We start from the raw sequence: 20267 nt of genomic DNA on the forward strand, positions 1-20267 counted from the left end.
ACAGCCCCAAGAAATAGCTGACTCCAGGCAATTTCTCTCCATATCAGAAACAGAAATTGCAAGCCTCAAGCAGTCACTAAATGATGTATGCAGCAGGACATGAAGCATTATAAGCTCCTTGCTTTTATGTTTTTTAAAGATCTAAACATCTGAACTTAACCTCAGTCATCAGAGCATAGCTAGAAGGACCGTAGCATTCCAGACAGTGTCCAGCATTGACCAGAGGACCAACTCCTGTGCATTAATCTCATGACTTGGAAGCGCTCACTCAAATCTATTTGTTACATGAAGCATCAATGTATAATTCTGTTTCTTTTGGATTTTTCTCCTCATACTGTTTATAATAAAGATTAAGGAAAGAATATTGTTTTAGCCAGGCCACAAGGAATCTGAGATGCTTGTTTTTATCACAGTTCTCCCAACAGATTTGCAATTATTTTTGCTGGCTAAATGTGATATAAATTTTCTTTTTAATGAAAGAAGGAAAAAGCCTATTGCACTTCATGCTTTTCTTTGGAAAGTGTCAAAAGCCCATTATTCTGTTCTACCTTCCTGCTACATGCTGAGTGTTGATGGTGAAGAAGAATTGTAGTATATTAGATTTCGGGGAGAAAGTGAACTTCAGGTGCCTTGGACACTTTTCCCTCTTTCAAAGTATAAAACTGTCCTCTGATAGACCATTTCTGAAAACAGGATAAAAATGTTTTGGACATGCCATTGAAAAACTTCAACTTTTACCTCATGCTCTTCCATGCATCAATTAGTTTGTTGATGGAAAGAAAACAATTTTTTATGCAAACACTGTGTCTTGCACAGGATGTGGAGGCTTCTCAAATAGGCATGAAAAATTAAGGACCGTTGCTTTGCCTCGTGTCAAGTGACAGGTTCATTTTAAGTACAGGAGCAGCACTTGCAGATGGCAGCCAGAGAAGTGGCCCTCATCTGAGCTGAGATGTGACGATTGTGTCACTGGCCCATATTCAGGCGTGTTTGCTGTGGGTTGCTGTGCACTGGCAATGTAAAATGCTGTTTCTTGGGGAGGCTGGGTGCTTGCACAGCCTGCGATGTCCCTGGTTTTCTCCATGGTGAACTGACGTCATTGTCAGTCTGGGCAAACTTCACCTCTTCTCCAGCCATTCAGCAGCTTAACCACATTGCACCATGTCACCTTCTACCCCAGATGAGCTCATTTGGCTTCAGCAACCACTGAAGACCTTTACAACAGACTTGGGGTGCTGGTCAATGGAGCTCTTGGGTGTTAAACTAAATGTAATACTGGTAACACTGGAACAGAACTTGAGAGTCCTGACACACTGAATGAGCTTCCTGAAAGAATTTGCTCCATAGACGATAGAAAAAAAACCAAAATAGCCGAATAGCAGACCAAAGATTACTAAACCAATGAATCACAATGTCAAGCTCTCTCTGTTTTAATGTTCATTAATTATTGCATGTACAGTGTTACTGATTAAACGTAATTGGAGCAGTTGTACAAGGGAATACACTGTAGCCTACTAATTAAAATGCTCTCTGGTCAACTCTTCTGAACAAAACAGGGACACAAGGCTAGATCACACTAATCAGTGGGCTTCTGATTAAAAGGCAATGGCAGTTCAGATGTGATTAATTTCACCAGTGTTTGACCAACTTTTTAGGCTGGCATTGAGTCTGAGCAATCCAAAGGAGAGAGACACTTCAAGGTGACGATTCATACTTTTTTTAAGGAAAGCAAACAGAGAAAAGATATTAGGGCAGGGAAGAGCAAAACAAAGTAGCAAAAAGTGGGGCAGACATCAAGAAAGGGGCAGAGCCAAACTGTAGGAAGCTGTAGTGGTGTAGGTTTGAAGTAACAGTGAGCCCCTTCTGAGGAGAAGTTTAAATGGGACAGCAGACACAAGGTGGAAAACATAAAGTGCCGGAAGCTCTAGGTGTCTTCAGATGCCAAAAAATTATTTTGGGTTTCTCTTGGCACTTGGACTGTGGTTTCCTCTTGTGTTTATAATCAATAAATTGAAAGGACATCTAAGCTTTAAAAAATATCAGTAGCCACCCTACCTTGTGGTAGCACAATCCTGAAGGCAGGCTTTTACTGTAGATTAAATAAACAGCTTTGCTATGTATAAACCGTCCCTGTACAAAACTACCAAGAATGAAGTGTTTGGGGCAGCCCTCTGGCCAGCTGGGTCTATTTAATGAATAACAGCTATAAATCTACGCTCAGAAAAATTTCATGTAAAGACAAAGGGCTTAGCCCTTCCTGGAGCAGAGGCAGTGGGAGAGTTGTAATGTTGACAACTGACACAGGGTCAGATGTTTTTCCTATTTACTGCTAAAACAGATGAGCTGCAGTGCAGAGTTGGGAGAAATGAGAGTAGTCGGGCATGGTCTCTTTTTTGGACCTCGTCCTGTGTGATTTAAAAGTGGAATTCATCTCTGCTAAGAGGCACATCAGTCATTTGCAGGCAGTGCAGAAGCACCTATGCAAGATAACCCATCCCACCCTTAAAGGAGCGTCTAAAAGGAGTTAATTGTCCTTCCATGTGTTTATTTTCTCCACTAACCACAGAGGGAGAGTACAAGAGTAGTTTGCATTAGATATCACACGTTTAGGTAAACAAAATTAGGTAATCCCATCCTTGAGAGTCCTTCTATGAACTACAGGGACAGATAATCTGAACCTCTTTCATGAGAGTAGATTTTACAGTGAAACCTAGCAGCTCACTTCCAAGAGGTGTGTGGAAAGCCTTTGCCTGCTCTGGCTTGAGAAGTTTGAGCATCCCACATGGTGAGAACAATGGAGTCCACCAGGTCCTGCTCTGCATGTCCACGGTGAAGAACCACACTGTGCCAGCCAATGGATGCCATTCTTCAGCATTTTTGGCGCAACTGGGAGAGCCAGATCCTAGGCCATGGACGGGACTGTGAGGCATGACTTCAGTACCAATTAAAAATCAGGATCCAATTATCCACGTTTTCCAAATTTCTCATAAAGCTATCAAGCACCTCTTATATAAAATATGAAAAAGTCCCAGCGATGATGCTAATACTTGTTTGTGCCTGTATTGCTACTGCCAAGAAAAAACGGAATCTGCCTGAAGGAGGCTGCCAGAAATTGGAGTGTTTTGTCTTTGAGCAGCAGGGAAGTGTGTGGATTTTTTTGTGTTTCAGTGTGGAAACTTAACTTTACTCTCAAAAAACCCCACCCTGTTCCAGTTGCTCTTCTAAGTGCAATACTGCCTACCACTCAGGAAAAAAGTAGATGAGCTTCTGCGTTTTGACCATGGGATAGAAGTCTCCACTAGGCTGCTGTGGAGCTGCTGGAGTTGCATCAGCTCACACCTACATGTGCCTCCAAGTATCGACCTCACATGCCCACCTGAACTCATGGCTGCTGCAAGGCCAAGTGCTGCATGGGACCTAGGTGTGAAGGGCTGCTAAGAATTCAGTGCAGTACCTTCTGGAAGGGGTCTGTTAGGGAAATCTCCTGACACAGTGACATTGAGATAAATGGCTAGAATCAGGCTGCTGGGAGTCCTTCAGAAGCATTTTTGTGTCCCTCCTGTTTGCAGGGATTGCAGAATTCCCTTCCCCTCCCACTTTCTCTCTATGGTATTTGCACAGATGCTTGAGATAAGGTTCTTGTTAGAGGCCACCCCTGTAAAAAAGACACCCAACAGTACTTATAAACTCAATAAAGTATTTTGATTGTTTATTTCAATAGAGAAACATCAGAGTAAATACCCTGAAATTGTAATTCCTTGATCTAAATATACTTGAAAAATATCATAACCCAGACACCTTGAAGAAAATCTGGATTTAGAATCACAAAATCATTTCCGTTGGCAAAGACCTTTAAGATCATCAAGTCCAACCGTTAACCCAGGACTGCAAACTTCACCACTAAAACATGTCCCTCAGTGCCACATCTACGTGTCTTCTAAATACCTCCAGGGATGGTGACTCAACCACTTCCCTGGGCAGCCTGTTCCAGTGCTTGACAGCCCTTTCGGTGAAGAATTTTTTCCCAATATCCAGTCTAAACCTCCGCTGGTGCAGCTTGATGCTATTTCCTCTTATTCTATCGCTTGTTACTTAAGAAAAGAGACTGACCCTCAGCTGCTTACACCTTCCTGTCAGGTAGCTGTAAAGAATGATAAAATCCCCCTGAGCCTCCTTTTCTCCAGATCGAACAACCCCAGTTCCCTCAGCTGCTCCTCAGAAGACTTGTGCTCCAGACCCTGCACCAGCTCCGTTGCCTTCTCTGGACACGCTCCAGTGTCTCTACATCCTTCTTGTAGTGAGGGCCCCAAAACTGAACACAGGATTTGAGGTGCAGCCTCACCAGTGCCAAGCACAGGGGGACAATCACTGCCCTGGTCCTGCTGGCCACACTGTTTCTGATACAAGCCAGGATGCTGTTGGCCTTCTTGGCCACCTGGGCACACTGCTGGCTCATGTTCGGCTGCCTGTTGACCAGCTGAACTGGCTGTTGCTCAGGTCCTTTTCCACTGGGCAATTTTCCAGCCACTCGTCCCCAAGCCTGTCTCTGTATTTGAGACAGACTTTGATGCCGGAGAGTTCATTCCCACAGCAGAACCTCATAAGTGAGTACTGTGCCTCCCTGCTACTGTTGTTTAGGTGTCAGTCCAATTTATATAAAATAAACTGAGAGTTTGTTGTTGTTTCTATCCAATCCAGCCCAACCCAACCCAACCCAACTCAACCCAACCCAACCTAACCCAACCCAACCCAACCCAACCCAATCCAATCCAATCTAATCCAATCCAATCCAATCCAATTCCACCCTAGCCAATAAAGGCCATGTGGGCTAGAAACAGATAAGTCTCCAAAATCAACCAAAAAGTCTGTCTACTTTTAGGGTACTTAAACTCATCAGACTTTTCAGGCACTTCTTGGTGACTGAAGGCATCCCAAAAGCCACCAGCTGGGCTGGCCTATCTGCTTTGGGTCAGGTGTTATGGCTGGGGCCATATCCTTTAGCCCTCCCGCTCTGGCTATGTGTACTCCTGAGTCTCCTCCTGTGGCCAAGCTGCCTATCCAGAGATGCCCAGGCTGAGTAAGTCAGTGCTGACCTCCTTCCAAAACCCATCAGAATCCAGAAGCTCCTCAGAGGTTTGCCTGCAAGCCCTAGCCCCCAAGGCACTCTCAGAGCACATATAATGCAGCAAGTCTCTCACCAAATACAATCAGGGCTATCCTTCTTGGTAGGGGTGGTCTCTACGTTTTCCCACAACACTGAACAATTCCTTCTGTTGGAGTGCTGTGACCACACTGGAGTTAGATGTGCTCCTGGCATTGACGCTGAGGCTCTGGCTTGATGTACTATCCCATGTTGTCTTGGCATTTGATGGTTTGAACCACCCAAGGTCGAACCTCAGCTGGGAGTGTAAGCCCTCATTTCTTTGGCAAATGCTTTAACCATTGAGTGGTATGTAAAAGGTGGACGCCAAGAGCATCAGTAATCACCTTTTAAAAGGAGTGGCCCTGCTTTGATTTTGAGAGGGACCTGATTTTTCGAGCATGATGAAGGTCTTGCCAGGCACAACAAACATACCAGGACCCTCAGGGGACTGAGCTGGTGCCCAACATAGTTTCAAAACTGAGTGAGCACGGGGCAGTAGGTACCTGAATGCTTGGGCAGGGCAGCTCAGTGCATATGCAGACGCTGATCAGTAGACTGATTAACTGGGTGATGCTCAAGGATTATTGAACATCTACCTGGTATATATGTCTTGATCCTTTTTTGCCAATGGGTCATGCAAAAATTTTAGGTGCAGCATTCTGAATGTATCATTGAAACAGTCCAAGCCTAAAAGGAGAATATGGCAGAGATTAAGGCTAGAACTGACATGTAAAAACATTTTATTTGGGTGTCTAAGAGCTACACAAAAACAGAGGAACAAACAATTTGCACTGAAGGATTAAAATGACCCAAGGCTCCAATAAATACCTGACAAGAATAGTTTTGATTTTTCTTTCCTGAAGTCAAGCTGTTCTTTGTTATGGCAAATGTATTTAACCATATTAATCTTCTCAGAGATGTATTTTATGTACACTTCCCATGCACTGCAGCTAAGCCCAGGTCATCCTTTAATATTGCATCATGAATAGATACCTCCTTGTTTGACCAGTGGATGACCTCCCACTCCACCCCAAATAACTATGAAGTTTTCATCTCTGTGGCAAGAGCATTTACTATTATTAGCGTCTTAGAAATATTGCTTTTGTTGTATATTTACATAGGGGAACAGGCAGAAGGGTGTGAGCAGGTATGTGTGCATATGCATGTGTACGCATGCTAGAGAACTCTTAAATTAATTGCCTTGGCTCGCAAAACCTCCTGGATCTGTTTACATTCCTGAGGCAAATTCCTCAGTATAGCTGTAGTTAAACTGTTCCACAGCTTCTAAATGTACTACCCACCTTCCCTGTGCAGGGAATCGCTGAGAACATTTAGTGCCTGCTGAGAATAAACATGCCCCTGATGCAAACATAGCAGCGACATGTTAATATGCTCTGCTAATGCTACTTAATCCTGAGGATAATGTGTTGGATTTTCTGCATATGATCTTAATATAGCATGGGAAGGGGAAATTGTTTGGTTTGGACAGTGGAGAGGTGGACAGGAGGAGGAGAAGGAGGGAAGGGAGTGGCAAGTGTTTAAATAGCTTCAGTAATGACCTCGGTGCTGATGGAGAACTCTTACTCACATGAGGAGTTTTGCTGAGTGTTTGAATTGAGCAAGATTTGGCCCAATGTGTCTGACACATTGTGTCATATAATTTCTTATTTTTGTTATATGTATATGGCATAAAAAGTGTCATATAACACCACAAATTGTCACATAATTTGTGGTGTGACGGTTTGGGCAGTGCTCATTCAAAATAGCAGCAGAAAGTGGTTGTACTACAGGAGAGCCGGTGGGGGATTCTTCTCCAGCCCTCAAGGCCATATCAGCGCCATGCCCAGTGACCTTTCAAGGCCAAAAGTATTAGCTGAAACTTAAAGGTTTGTGTAGTAGCAACCAGCCTTGTTCACATCCCTGATTTTCTCCCAGCAACTCGAGAGCTGACCCTCTTTCACATGGGTTTGCAAATCGGATCAGGGCAGTCCCATGAGGGCCATGCTGTGCCTTAGATAACTGAAATGGGGACCTCCATCTGCAGGGCTGGTATGTGTGCAGCACAGGGCAAAGGTGCTTATGGGTTCTTTTGGCTCTGCTGTACAGAAAAAAGAAGAAAAAAACCCCATAGGTCTGGAGAAGAAAAGAAACAGATCTACAGCTCCAAACACAGTAGCTCTAAGAAAACGCAGGAGGCGGATGCTTTTGGGCAGAGTGCCGTACTCCTTCTTTTCTGACTCCTCTTACTTTGATATGTGGGAACACCTCTGAGTGTTCATCAGTGTGATGGAGCACATTCCCCATTTGGACAAACCTCTCAGGTAAAGCCAGTAGCAACATGTTACAACTTCTCAACAGAATATATGTATATACTGCTTTTCTTTTCCAAAGTAAAGCTCCCATCAAAAGAGTCAATTATGCAACAGATATTTGAAATGGAGTAGCAAGGTACTACTGCAAATTATCTTACCCAGCTAACCGGGCGTCCTGGTGCTGGAGGCTAGTATTTGGGAATGTGATGTTCACCAAGATGCAGCAAGTACTTTACATAACACCTTGCCTGTTTTTTTTAATGAGAGGTAAAGAAATGAAGAAAACACTTCAGCATTATGGAAAAATATTTTTGTTTTGGGGCTTAAAGTTCGCTTATATCTCAAGTTCCTTTTATTTTGACAAATGTAAGACTGAACACTTTTTTCACACTTTTTTTTTTTTTTTTTATTGGCAGAGGTCAGAAACTCCCATGCTGCTGAGGGCTCCAGGGTGCAGTCTGCAGGGAGGGCTCTACAGTATCTCTCTGCTGCTTTCTAGTTGCTCCACTCATCATCGCAAATCCACAAGTCCCATCTTCACAAGCAGCAGCAGCAGCCACTGGGGCTTTCACATATGGTTACAGCTCCAGGCAGCTTCCAGCAGCTCCTCATGCCTCCTTGACCCCAGCCTGGTGCTCCTTCCACTGCATCATGATGAAAATGGAGACGGATTGAACATTACCTGCTTACAGTGATCACAGCTTGGAATAGCACCATGGGGAGAGTGGTGGGTCATAGAAAAAATGCCACACAAGGAAAACAAGCAACCAGGGTTTCATCAATGCTGACAATCAAAAGAAATGATGGACCCTAAGTGTACTTCATGTGTACGTAAGGGAGGAAAGCTGTTCTTTCACAAGATGTGTTTGTAGCTACTACTCAAAGGACCTGTGCAAAAGGAAGAGGAGTTGACTGACATCATGAATGAACCTGTGAAGGAATCAATGCTTACAGACTTGAGCCTCCTCCTTTTGGGACCAACATCTGCTGATTTCACCTTGCACATCTCCAAAATTAGAGCTGCCATCTTGATACCAACCAGAACACAAACTACCGTTCCTGCTGCTGTTCAGGAGACACTTTACTGGCACACTTGAACTCACTTGCATGTGTTTATTGAGAGCAGTCATGTGCTTGAGCAAAGACCAGCGGTGATTTGTGATGTCTGCTGAAACCCCCCTGAAAATCAGTTATTGATTAAATTCTCATTATCGTTTGTAATAGATTACTGTGCTAAGGGAGCTCTCGGACACACTTGATGTGATTTGCCTGGAGATATGGCAAAGCTTGGTCAACACCATCCTGAAAGTTAAGTACTGCTTTATTGTACTGTGCTTTCTGCTCAGCAGATGTTTATGGGAGTTCAAAATGTAAACATGAAATTTTGACTTCAGATAAGAATACTTATCCAGAAATATGTTGTAACTACTCAGCCGTTTGTGTGCATCTGCCATCCTGTTCCTTTGTCGCTTTGAAACATATGTCTTTATCTCTCCTTTATGTTTTAATAGCGGCCATAATAGGAACCACCCAGCTTACTGCATAAAGCTGTGTGCAGGGAGCATGTCCTCCGGTGCTGAAACACACACGGTTGTGCAACTGCAACACCAAGAGGGATGAACAAGATATTATAAATAAAACTAGGAAGGATTTTCAATGCCACACGTCAGCTGACGGTGCTGCAACTTGGACCTGTCACCCCAGAACCTGAGCTTGGAACGGAGGAGGAAGGAAGCAAGGTCAGGTGGACTCCAGTCTGAGCAGAAGCCGGGTTCTCATCGGTCAGTGTCCCTGCCACAATGCAAACAAACACCAGCCTGTAGTCAAAAGCCCACACCATTTACCCAACCAAACTGATCAGCTGCACCATTTACTGGGACATTTACAGTTGCCTCCAGCGGCTCCATCATCCTGTCCAAACTGTCAGGATCTGACCAGAAAAAAACCTTCCTGGAGGACACTAGTACTGTGAAACCTTAGACAGATGCTTGGTCTGGCCGCCGACCTTCGCTGAGAGGCCTGTCGGGAGCAGACACACATTTATTGATACCTTGCACTGCATTTCTCAGAGGCTGAAACGTCCTGTAACACAATTCACCATTCTTTAAAAAAGCTGCCTTGAGCTGACTCAGTTAAGGGGAAGTATTACTTCCTCCATGTTATTTTTAACCAAAACAATGAACATTATTATACCCTGTGCTGGCTCTGGTAAGTGTGAGTGGGAGAAAGCAAGTCACAAGTTTTGCTTACTGGTCAGATTGTTCGATTGCCTCTTAAAAACACCCTTAAAGCTAGGACAGCAAAGCTGCAGCCATAGCTGTGTTTCAGGTTTTGCATTCCTCCAGAAGAGGAATTATCACTTGCGCTGATGGCAGATGCACAGGTTACTACTGAGCCCCAGATGATTACCCAGAGGATTTCCCACAAAGGCACAGGACCAGGAAGATGCTTTATGTTTAGAAGTGTGTCTTCTTTGCCATTTGATTTTCAGGTGTATTTTAGAGTTTAGGAACAGGAAAATAAATAAATAAATAGATAGATAGAGAATGAAAAAAAGAATGTGGGAAGCAAACAAGTCAGCTGAAGACTTCTCAGGTGGCCATGCTGGAGTGTTCATTGCTAGCTAGGGAAAGTGGTCTTAAGAGTTTGTGCGGCTACAGATGTCAGAGAATTATTTCAGAAGTGATATGACATCCATACAGGTCTTTGAATATGAGCGAGGCAAAGTCTGCATGAAGAGGTTATATTTCTACTTGCTGCCGTCGGGTAAACCATACCAGCCTGGAGAAGAGTTTGCTGGCCAGAAGCACCTTCTGCCTTCTCCAGCTGTGTCAGCTAACCTGACAAAGGTCATCTCCCCTTACACTCCTTGTCTCACAGTTTCCTTTTGTTGTTCCATCTTCATGCTCCTGCCCAGAGATGTCCTGGTCCCAGAGCAGGGAGGGCTAAGACAGGACCTTGCCATGACACCAGTGGCAGTCCTGTCTCTGCTTCTCCTCCAGCTCCACTCCAATTTCCTGTTCACTCATGCTTGTTCTACACTAACAGTCTGCAAAATGCTTGTCTTCCTTTCCCTTCTGACATTAGTTTCTACCCAGAGGTACCCCAGGCTGGAAAGTCTCTGCTGAAGTCTCAGTGCTGAGACATTGGCCAAACTTCAGGAGGGGAAAAGGTCTCTGGATCTCCCAAAACCTGGATCTCTTGGTCTTTGGGGGCTGCTTCCTGCCCAGGTGTTGCACAAAGCCACCCCAGCTCCACCAAGCAACCCTGAATGATGAAATAAAAGGCTATTTGGAACTTAGATTCCTGATTTTTTCATTGAAAAAGCAAACACAATTTTTAATTTAAAGTGATATCTAAGTCTTTTTTTTTTTAGCCTTTCTGTCTTAAATGACAAAATCTTTAATCACCCTTCCCTAGGATACTTTTGAATTTATTTGCATCTGCATTTTCCAATGAAAAATGAAGATTTCTCAGAAGATTACCAGCAGGCTGTAATCACAATACCTGAGGTCTGTTGCAGGTGCAGAGTATATGCAGACTTCCCATAGCATGTGCACACATACACACGCGGTCCCCTCTCCCCCACTATTCCCCCCCAAAAGGATGTTCCTCCTATCAGCTACAAATACATTAATAATAATTTATTATTCATTAAAAATAATTAATATTGAATGCTATGTCCTTGTGGGGATGGGACTAGCCTTAAAATAAACCTTGGTAGACTGCTTGTGGTAGGCTGGATGAGGATCTATGCTAGTGGACACGTCCCACCCCAGTGGGAGTCATGGGGAGCAGGCATGGAGGGAGGCATTACTGTCAGGAATATGGCACCACCAGCATCTTCCTGGCTGCTCTCAAAGAGTAGGAAATCCCAGATAAGGTATGAGAGGAGACCATAGGCTAGTACCCTACAGATCCTGTACCAGATAACATTGGAATCCTTTACATATTCAAGCAGAATGAGCCCCAGGATAAGTTTGATCCACCTAACGAGTATTTTGGGAATGCACTTTGGATCCTGCGGGGGAATAGCCCAGCCCTCAGCAGGTGAGGCCCAACCTGCATTTAATGGGAAAAAACCTGAGACAGAGTCCCTGGGTTGGAGACCAAGGTGCTGGAGCCTGAAGAAAGCATTGCACTGAATTGCAAAGGATTGCTCTTGGAGAATAAATCCTGTAAGGTCTGATGGAGGATTACAGACCTGAAAGGAGGTTTTGAAATGTCTTCAAGGAATTTACCTTCTTTCTACATATTTCACAAAAAGCTGGATAAGGTACTGCATTCTTGTCTAGCTGCAGAGAACCAAATGCTCTTGAAGTCTCTTGGAGTTTTATCAGGGAGGGCAAGAAGCCAGGATTTCATATCATCGTATCATTTTTAGTGCCCCACACAGTGTCCACCGAAGTGACTTGTTCTGTTACAGCTGGGCTTGGCAGGATGCCTCAGGCTAGAAGGGGTGGTAGGACCTGCCTGCTGGTGCTGAGTAGGAACGAGGTGTGGGGGGCTCCAAAGAGCCTGGACAGAAGGCAAACCTGCAGAGGAGGGTGGGAAAGGAGGATTTCTTCTTCTGACACAGCTTTTCAGTTTCTTTGGTTGGAGCTCTTAAGAGGGAAGAAGCGTGGCTGCCAGAAAACTTGTGAGAGAGCCTGCTGTAGGGTAGATTTATTTGCTAGAGAACATCTAGCGCAGGTAACTTGCAGCCTTCCTTACACTGGAGGTTAAACATTTCTCTGTCACTGAAATTCAATTTACAAGAACATTAATTAATCCTAGCTGGGACTCTCAATGCAGACTGAGAGACCTGGGGTCAGATTTTATATCTTTTATTCTCCCAGAGTGTATTTACATTGCAAAAAGGTCAGGTTTCTAACAGCTAACGCTGGGAAAGCTTTGCGTTTCTGAAGTATTTGAATGGTGCTATTCTAGCCCATTTGCGGCAGGTTTTGTTTCCACAAAAATGACATAACCATCATAAATAGCGTTTTTTGTATGGTATTGTGCATGCTGTGGATTCATATGGTAATTCCCTGAAGCATCTGTTCCTCCATATTCATAGGTCCTTTAAAGGATCCCAGTCTACACATATAGATCTTTGCATTCTAATAATTCCTGAATTCTGCTGTAGATGAAGAGTACATTTCTTATATGCATGTCAGTGAAATATGGAATATATTAAAGGCACCTCAGCTAGATATTGTCTGAAAGATCTTTCTAACTCTGTCCTCTTGAAAAGATCTTTTGGAGGATGGGGTAGAAGGACTATGTAAAGTACTTTGTGAGGAGCTAGGTGGTATTAAGTCTGCAGCTGTCTTGGAAAATCTGGCATCCAGAAGCAGTGTTGGCAATGCTGACACAGAGCAATGCTCTCCAGAACCCGGTTAAATGCTTTTCCTCTCCAACAAACCTTTTTCAGGCATAATTTAGACTGAAACTACTTGCATGTTTAAAAGAAAACAGGCTGCTGTGTAACAGTGACTCTCCTGACACCAGCTTCCAGTGCAACTGCTGATTTACAGCCTTTGGTAGGGTTTGTCTGGTGAGGGAGCTGGGCTGATCTGGGCCCAGCAGGGCTTTAGCAAAGAAACAAAAGGAAAACACTTGGCAACTGATAAGCTTCTCAGACATCAGCTGCTAAAACAAAAGTTTTATGCCAATAGCTGAATTAATACAATTTGTTGTCCTGGGCTTTACTGAGTTCAGCTGTTATTCGGTGGGGCTGGTGCTATAGTTGTATGTTTGGTCTCTTGTATAGCAAAGGGGAAACCTGAGCTTCAGCCTGGGCTCTGCTGACTGCTGTTCAGCTTTATGTTGTCATTTCTGAATAACAGTAACATCCAGTCACTCAACTAGTCTGGTCACAAGTCCAAGACTTCCCACCCCAACTCACACAGGATCTCTGTTTCTCAGTAAAAGAGATTTTTAGTGCAGGCCAGTAGCAAGAGTGGTAACAACATAACTTTCATCTGGAGAACATCTGTTTTCCTTTCAGCACAAAAAGACAGAGCTGGGGATGTGAGAGCAGACACATCCTCTTGCCCCATGTCTGGACCATCAATAATTTTGTTATGCTCTGTTTGGGGACAGAGCATATTCCAGACTTGGAAAAGCCTAGAAGATATTTTCTTAATACAGGGAATCACAACAGATCGACCCCAAAATCAGAGAGTCCTACTCATTCTAGAATAAAATCTACAATGTGTTACTAATTCCTCAGGCTCTCAGACATCCCTTGATCCCTCTTCTCTGCCATACTCAGTCTCCCTGCTGCCAAAGCAGGACCCTCCTAGTTATGACCCACCAGGAAGCACTGTTTGTGTAGGGGCTGCTGTTCTCTGAAGGTGGTGCCAAACAGAGCATCTCCGCTTATCCAGTTTTGCTCGACTGTTTTTCTAACAAGTGATCAACTGTAATTCTTTGTTGTCAACCCACAGTAGGGAATTCCCATTCACATCCTGGGCATGTCCAAGCGTAGCTTCTAATAACAAGAGTGTTCAGACCGTCAAAGGCAAGCTTGTCTTCATTTATTTTTTTATATATATATTATAAATAGCAGCAAAAGAGGATATGGTACTGCTACATCTGTGTGTGAAGGGTGATACTCCGTTTGCTCCTGGCACCTGTACAATCCCTATATTGCCAAGAAGCCTATAGCCTGGTCCACACTCATATTCTTAAGAAGATCATTGTAGTGGGCTTGCATGGCAAGGGTTTGGGAGCAGTGGGGCCACCTGGGTGGCTTCTGTGAGAAGATGCCAGAAGCTTCCCCCATGTCCAATGGGGAAAATTCCAGCTGCTCCCAGATGGACCTGCCGGGGGCCAAGGCCGAGCCCATCAGTGGCGGTGGTAGCGCCTCCGGGCCAGCATACGTAACAAGGGGGAAAATGTGTCTGTGCCAGCAGGAGAGATGGGTAGGGTTATGTGGGAGCCGCGGCCCTGCAGCCCCCGGGCAGCGCCGGAGGGGCCGGAGCCGCTCCCGGCCCGGAGCAGAGATTCCCCCCCAGCCCGCGGCGCCCCCGGCCCGCGGAGCCCCCGGGGGAGCAGCTCCCCCCCCGCAGCCCGGGCAGGGCCCCCCCCGGGGCAGGGGGTGCCCGCAGGGGGCTGTGACCCGCGGGCAGCGGCGCCGGGGCAGCGCCGGGCAGGGCCTGTGGCCCCGCGGGGAGGAGCCCGGGCTGGGGCCGGGCTGGGGCAGGGCCTGTGCCCCCGGGGGCGGGGGGGCTGGGGCCGGCTGGGCCGGGGGGGCTGCGCCCGCGGGGGGGACACGCTGCGGCAGGGAAGGAGAGGAACGAGGAGCGGGGGAGACAAGGAGCGAGAAGCTGAGCGCGGCCCTCAGTGCCCGTAGCCCTGTGCTGCTGCTGGGAGGGGGCAGGGACGGGCAGGAGCCGAGCTGCGCCCGGGGAGAAGGGAGCGCTGCGGAAGGTGCTTTGAGGGTCGGGTTTATTTCTCACTGGCCCGCTCTGACTTTCCCCGGGGCAGACCTGGGTTGTGCCTGTGACGGTCACTGGGGAGCGATCTCTCCCTGCCCCCACCCCGACCCACGGGCCTGTCGTTACATTCTCTGCCCCCTGCCCGGCTGAGGAGGGCAGGGACAGAGCGGGCAGGGGGGCACCTGCCCTCCGGCATGGCCAGCCCGCCGCAGGCATCACCTCTGTTCCCCTTTGTTATGTGCTCAGATTTTCTTTTCTCTCTTGACCCCAGGCCTGCAGACTTCAAGGACAGGATTTTCAGCAGACACTTAGAAGAGTTTATGTCTTGAATAAACCTCACTCTCTTAATCTCTTAGCTCTGAGTTGTGGCATGCTGTGCTGTTGAGTATCGGTACATGTGCACCACATAGATTACAGGCACGGTTCTGGTATGACGAAGCTGATGTGTCAAGATTTTTCTCCGTAGCCACCCTTGATGGCAAAAGAGTGTCTGGCCTTGCCTAGAGGAGCAAGGTGAGTTCAATGTGATGACTTCATTCCACCCACACATGAGGCAGTGTGAAGTGGTCACGTCTTTTCCTTTCCTGGTGTGCTGGAAGGCAGATGGGGGAGTGACATATTTCCCATATGAGTTCAGGGAGGTACTGGGAGTTTTAAAACAGGAGAGAGAAGGAACTTACAGAGATTCACGGGAACGACTTAGTAGAAGGGGGAAGAGATGGACATTGTTTCATCAAGACAAGGGGCTAGCTAATATTAAAAAAGGTGAAAGGCACCTGGGAATTCAGACAACTGTCACAGAGGACATGAGCTGAAGTCCCCACTTCTTTATTGCCTTTGGATCTTAGTTTGTGGGTTTCATCATACTGATGCATGAGGAGAAACACAGAATTCCGAAACCTAGCATGGAAGTCCTATGTGTTGGTGCATGTGCATATGTGTGTTGCATACTCCCCTTGTGCACCTCCTGGAGTGGCAATGGTGGTAAAAAATATACTGAAGGTATAGGGCAATCTGATGGCTCCTCACCAGGCACAGGAGGTGTTATATTAGGCCTTTGCAGGTGTGCCTGGAGTCCAAGGCCAAGGTAATGCTGAATTTCTGCTGAGAATCCACTTTGGCTTAAATCAAACTGAGGCTCGGGGATGTCTTGGATCTGGTGAGTGTCTGATCTGGGGGAAGTATGAAAACTAGACCTAGAAATTCCCTTCAGGTGGTTATCAAAAGCAGTCATCTCCAGACCCCTGCTCTTGGACTCCTAGTCCTTGTAGGGGTACATGCACAATTGGGAAGTTCTGTGTCTGGCATTGGCAGGAACTGGAAATGTCTTGCTTGACTGATCAGTTTTCCTCACCTCTGGTTTCAGCTTTCCAGAAATAAAGCAATGATTAGGAGCACAGGAAAGGAAGCAAGGAGAAAAAAGCAGGCAAAGTTGAAGGTTAGCAGATGATAAACCTTGCTAGGTTTGGTGAGTTCCAGGCTGAGCTGTCTGGCGTTAGTAAAGTCAAATTTTAACTCAAACAAAAATCCCATTGGTAAATCAGCAACTGATTCTCAAAAATCACACCCCTGCAAGCACATCCATCTAAAACACCCCTACAAGCACGTCTATCATATCTCAGGAGTGGGTGATACCTTTTCCTGGGACACATACCTGTCATGTGATCTTTCTGAGTTGACTGCTAAAAGAACAATGCTGCCTGGCATGTTTCAGCCTGCATGAGCTCTGAGCATGTCATTGCCTCTGATGAACTGTTCTCTTTTATCCTCCCTCTTCCCTTTTTGAGTGTTTTTGAGAATTAAGGTCTGCGGCCATAAAAGGTGCTTCTGCTCATATCTGTTAACTACAGATCTTGGTGTGATTTGTTTCCATGTGATTTCCACCATTCAAGAATGCCATTTCTTGAAATGCAGATAAAAAAGTACCTGTCTTCAGGCAAGGCAAGCTAAGAAGGAAATCTTCCTAAAGACAGCAAATTAGCTTTCATGGTTTTCAGGTAATATATGCCCATAACACTTGGCTCTGCCATGAACACTGTTTATCAGAGGATTTAAGAACAGGTCACAGTGTAAGGACATCTATTTGGGAAAACTTAGTGGAAAATTAGTGGGAAACTAAGACACAGGGAATGTACTGTTTTGACCCTTGGCTGTTGCAGCCATCCAAGCATTCTTCTGCCTCCACTGGCAGCCTGCAGTCTGTATGTGCTTATCTCACCTGCAATCACTGGACTGAAGGTACCCACCAGAAATAATGGCATATCAGCAATTAAGCAGAAAACATGAATTGGTTGCACAAGCGTTGCCTGAATGTAGACAGAAATGTATGAAGTCATTACCAGCTTGCTGACAATCACTGAACAGGGCAACATGTTCGTGGTTTAATCACTGGCCTTTCCCTGCCATCAGGAAGGCTGATGCTACATACTAAGGATCTGGGTACCTGGAGGGTCTGTGCCCTTGGGCCAGATTCTCCCCTCATTTCTGGTCCTCTCATTTCCTCCTGCAGGTTTTACTATAGGAAAGGAGAATGAGTGAACCGTTCTCCACGATCCCTGCACAGAAGTGGAGAGGCCCCTTCTCCATCCAAGCCCCCACGGAGCAAATAGTCTGCAGTGCTGTGAGGGTGGCTTGTGCACCATCACCCTCTCTTCAGGTGCTCTGTAGATTTTCTTGCAGAAATCTAGCTCTAGCTTGGACAAGGAAGACAGATCTAGGAGCCTCCACAGTAAACACAGCAGCAGCAGCAGCGGCTTAGAATGTGGGCTGCCAGCAGTCTGTGTTGGGGTGTAGGCAGGCACCAGTGACTTCCCGAGAGCCTCAGCTTCTGCTGCCAACCAGCTTCTGTTGTTGCAGGAACGAGGTGACCAACCCAAACAGGTCAGTGCGCTGTCTCCCACCTTACTCTCAGGAGGGCTTGTTGGCCTTAGGTCCTGTCTTGCATTTGTCATGCGTCGTTTTCCAGGGCCAGCCCCAAAGCAGCAGGTAATCCCTTGCACCACTAAATTTGCCTTTTGGTGTGGTTTTTGGCATGTGCAAACAATAAAGTAATTGCCAACTCAATCTTGGATGCCTCAGTTCAGTGAGATGCCATCTGGGTATATAATTAGAAAACAATTTGAGCTATATAAGAAACTTTCTGGTGTTGTCAGTGTCATACAAAACCCTGCACTTCAGAGAAATGTGCATGCACTTACTGTTGTCTCCTACCCCCAAAAAATTCAAATCTGTAGGTAAATAAGTGAAGATAGAGGTAACAAAGTTTTGAAGGTTTAACACTTTGGAGAGCCTGTACAACATTTTACACCTGGACATTTTACACCGTGGCAGAGAATACAGTACCTTATAGTCAAGCACTTTGTACCTGCAGAAGGCTGGTTCCCTTGATTGCCTGAAGCCTTATGGAAAATGCTGAAGAAAACTTTTTGCACCCAGGGATGAATCCAGGGATTACTTTGGCTTTCATGTGAAGCTTATTTTTTCTAACACCAAAGCTCTTCAGCCTGACCAACAACTTTGTATGGTGTTTGGGTGCTCAACAGGAGACATGCTAAGGAACACCAATCTGTGCAACACCATTAGCCTCTCACTGCGGTCACAGGTTTTCTTGACATGTTCTATGGAAGCTGATTTCTGTTCATGCTGCAGAGCATGGACCTCTGCTTATTTTTGTGGTTCTGTTCTCTGTGACTAAATTACTACTCTACCTCCAGCAAATGGCAAATGGAAAATTACTAACCCCTTTTTTTGGTAAGATCTCTCCCTCTTGCTTACTCCTTTTGCCTCCTTCGCCTCACTCCATATAATGACAGAGTTAGTAAAAAATTGGTAACATGAAAATATTGCTCTCTCTTGTCTCACTAGGGAGCTAAGGGTTTTCAGACAGCTTAATAAATAGTACTATGAACCTAGGGCTGTTTTTGCAATAGGTGGCTTTAATTAGTGTTTCATTTAGGCTGGAAAGAGACAGAGGAATTTCAGAATCAATGCTAGGAAGCTAATAACGCCGTTGCCAGGTCAAGAGTGTTTCTTTCAAAAGCAACCTCAAAAGTTGTCCTGCGCAGTTCTAGATTTTTTTGTTTCTGGCTGTTTGTAGTCAGACTTTTTCAGTTTACAGGAAGAGTATGTCCATCAACCCATCCTTCCTTTCCCAGTACCACTCCTTTAAACTCTGCCTGGGCTGTTGGCACCCAGCTGTGTCTTTCAAGCTCAGCCAATATCAGCAGGAGTAAAGACTGGAGAAGCGTTGCTGCCCTCGTTTACTTTTATGCCCCTGGCTTTTATTTTGAGTGTGCTCAAGCCCACGTTCACAGGCTACTTCTCTGCTGGAGGTGATGCGAGTGAGCAGAGGCTCTGGGGCAAAGACAGTACTAACCAGGAGGATGGAAGTGAGTTAGAGAGCAGCGGTAGCATTTCTGCTGGGCAAAGAGGAGTTAAATCTGGTAAGGCGTGTCATTATCAGTAGTGAGAAGAGTGGATTGTGAATACACACAAAGCTTTGACACCATGAACTTTTTTAACAGTTGCTTTAAGAGCTGTATTTTGAACACACACAGAGAAAAGCAATCAAATGCAGTGAGGACTTGGGTGGAATTGAAACACAAGAAGGAATGAGAGTGATAGGGTAGAAAGGGGCACAGAGAGATCAGCACATCCCTTGCACGGGAATAATTGCATAAGATAGTCATGCTTTATATTGCCATAATAACACACTTTTATAGATACCCAAAAACTCCACACTCAGCTGATTTACCATTGCAGTGCCCACAGACCACATTGCTTCAGGTTACATGTGAACAGGCGGAGTTGTTGACTTGCCCACATTCACACACTTAGCAATGACAAAACTGGGACACAAAGTCCTCCCCTACAGAAAGTACCTAATTCACAAGTCACTCTACAACAAAATTGGCTCACCTCCTTGCTCCTCTCCCAGTGAAAGGAAGCACTGGTATTGAGCAGAGGGAAGATAAACGGACCACAAAACCTCCAGAGATCACTCTGCTCCAAATGTTTCTGTGGTTCTATGTGAACAGGTGGGAAGGAAAGCACAACAGGAGATGTTGAGAGAGCATAGAAGGGATAAAGTTATACCGGGGTGTACATGGAGATGCATGGCTGCAGAACAGCACTGAAGTTGAGAACATGCCATACTAGGTGGTGGGAGTCTATACTGAAGGGGCTTTTTTTCTCTGGAAACACCTGAATTTTCTTTTCTATGTGTCAGCAAATGTGGGATACAGTTGCTTACTGATACAGTCAAAAAGTCCCATTTTTTTACCACCAAAAAGTCCCAATATGTTGAGAGAACAGTTGTATTTAATCCCCTTCCCAGTAGTTACTCATTAAATGAAGGTTGAAAAAAAAAAAAAAAAAAAAAAAAGG

Source organism: Falco cherrug, chromosome 3 (assembly GCF_023634085.1).
Source record: "Falco cherrug isolate bFalChe1 chromosome 3, bFalChe1.pri, whole genome shotgun sequence".
In the NCBI taxonomy this organism is placed as follows: Eukaryota; Metazoa; Chordata; class Aves; order Falconiformes; family Falconidae; genus Falco; species Falco cherrug.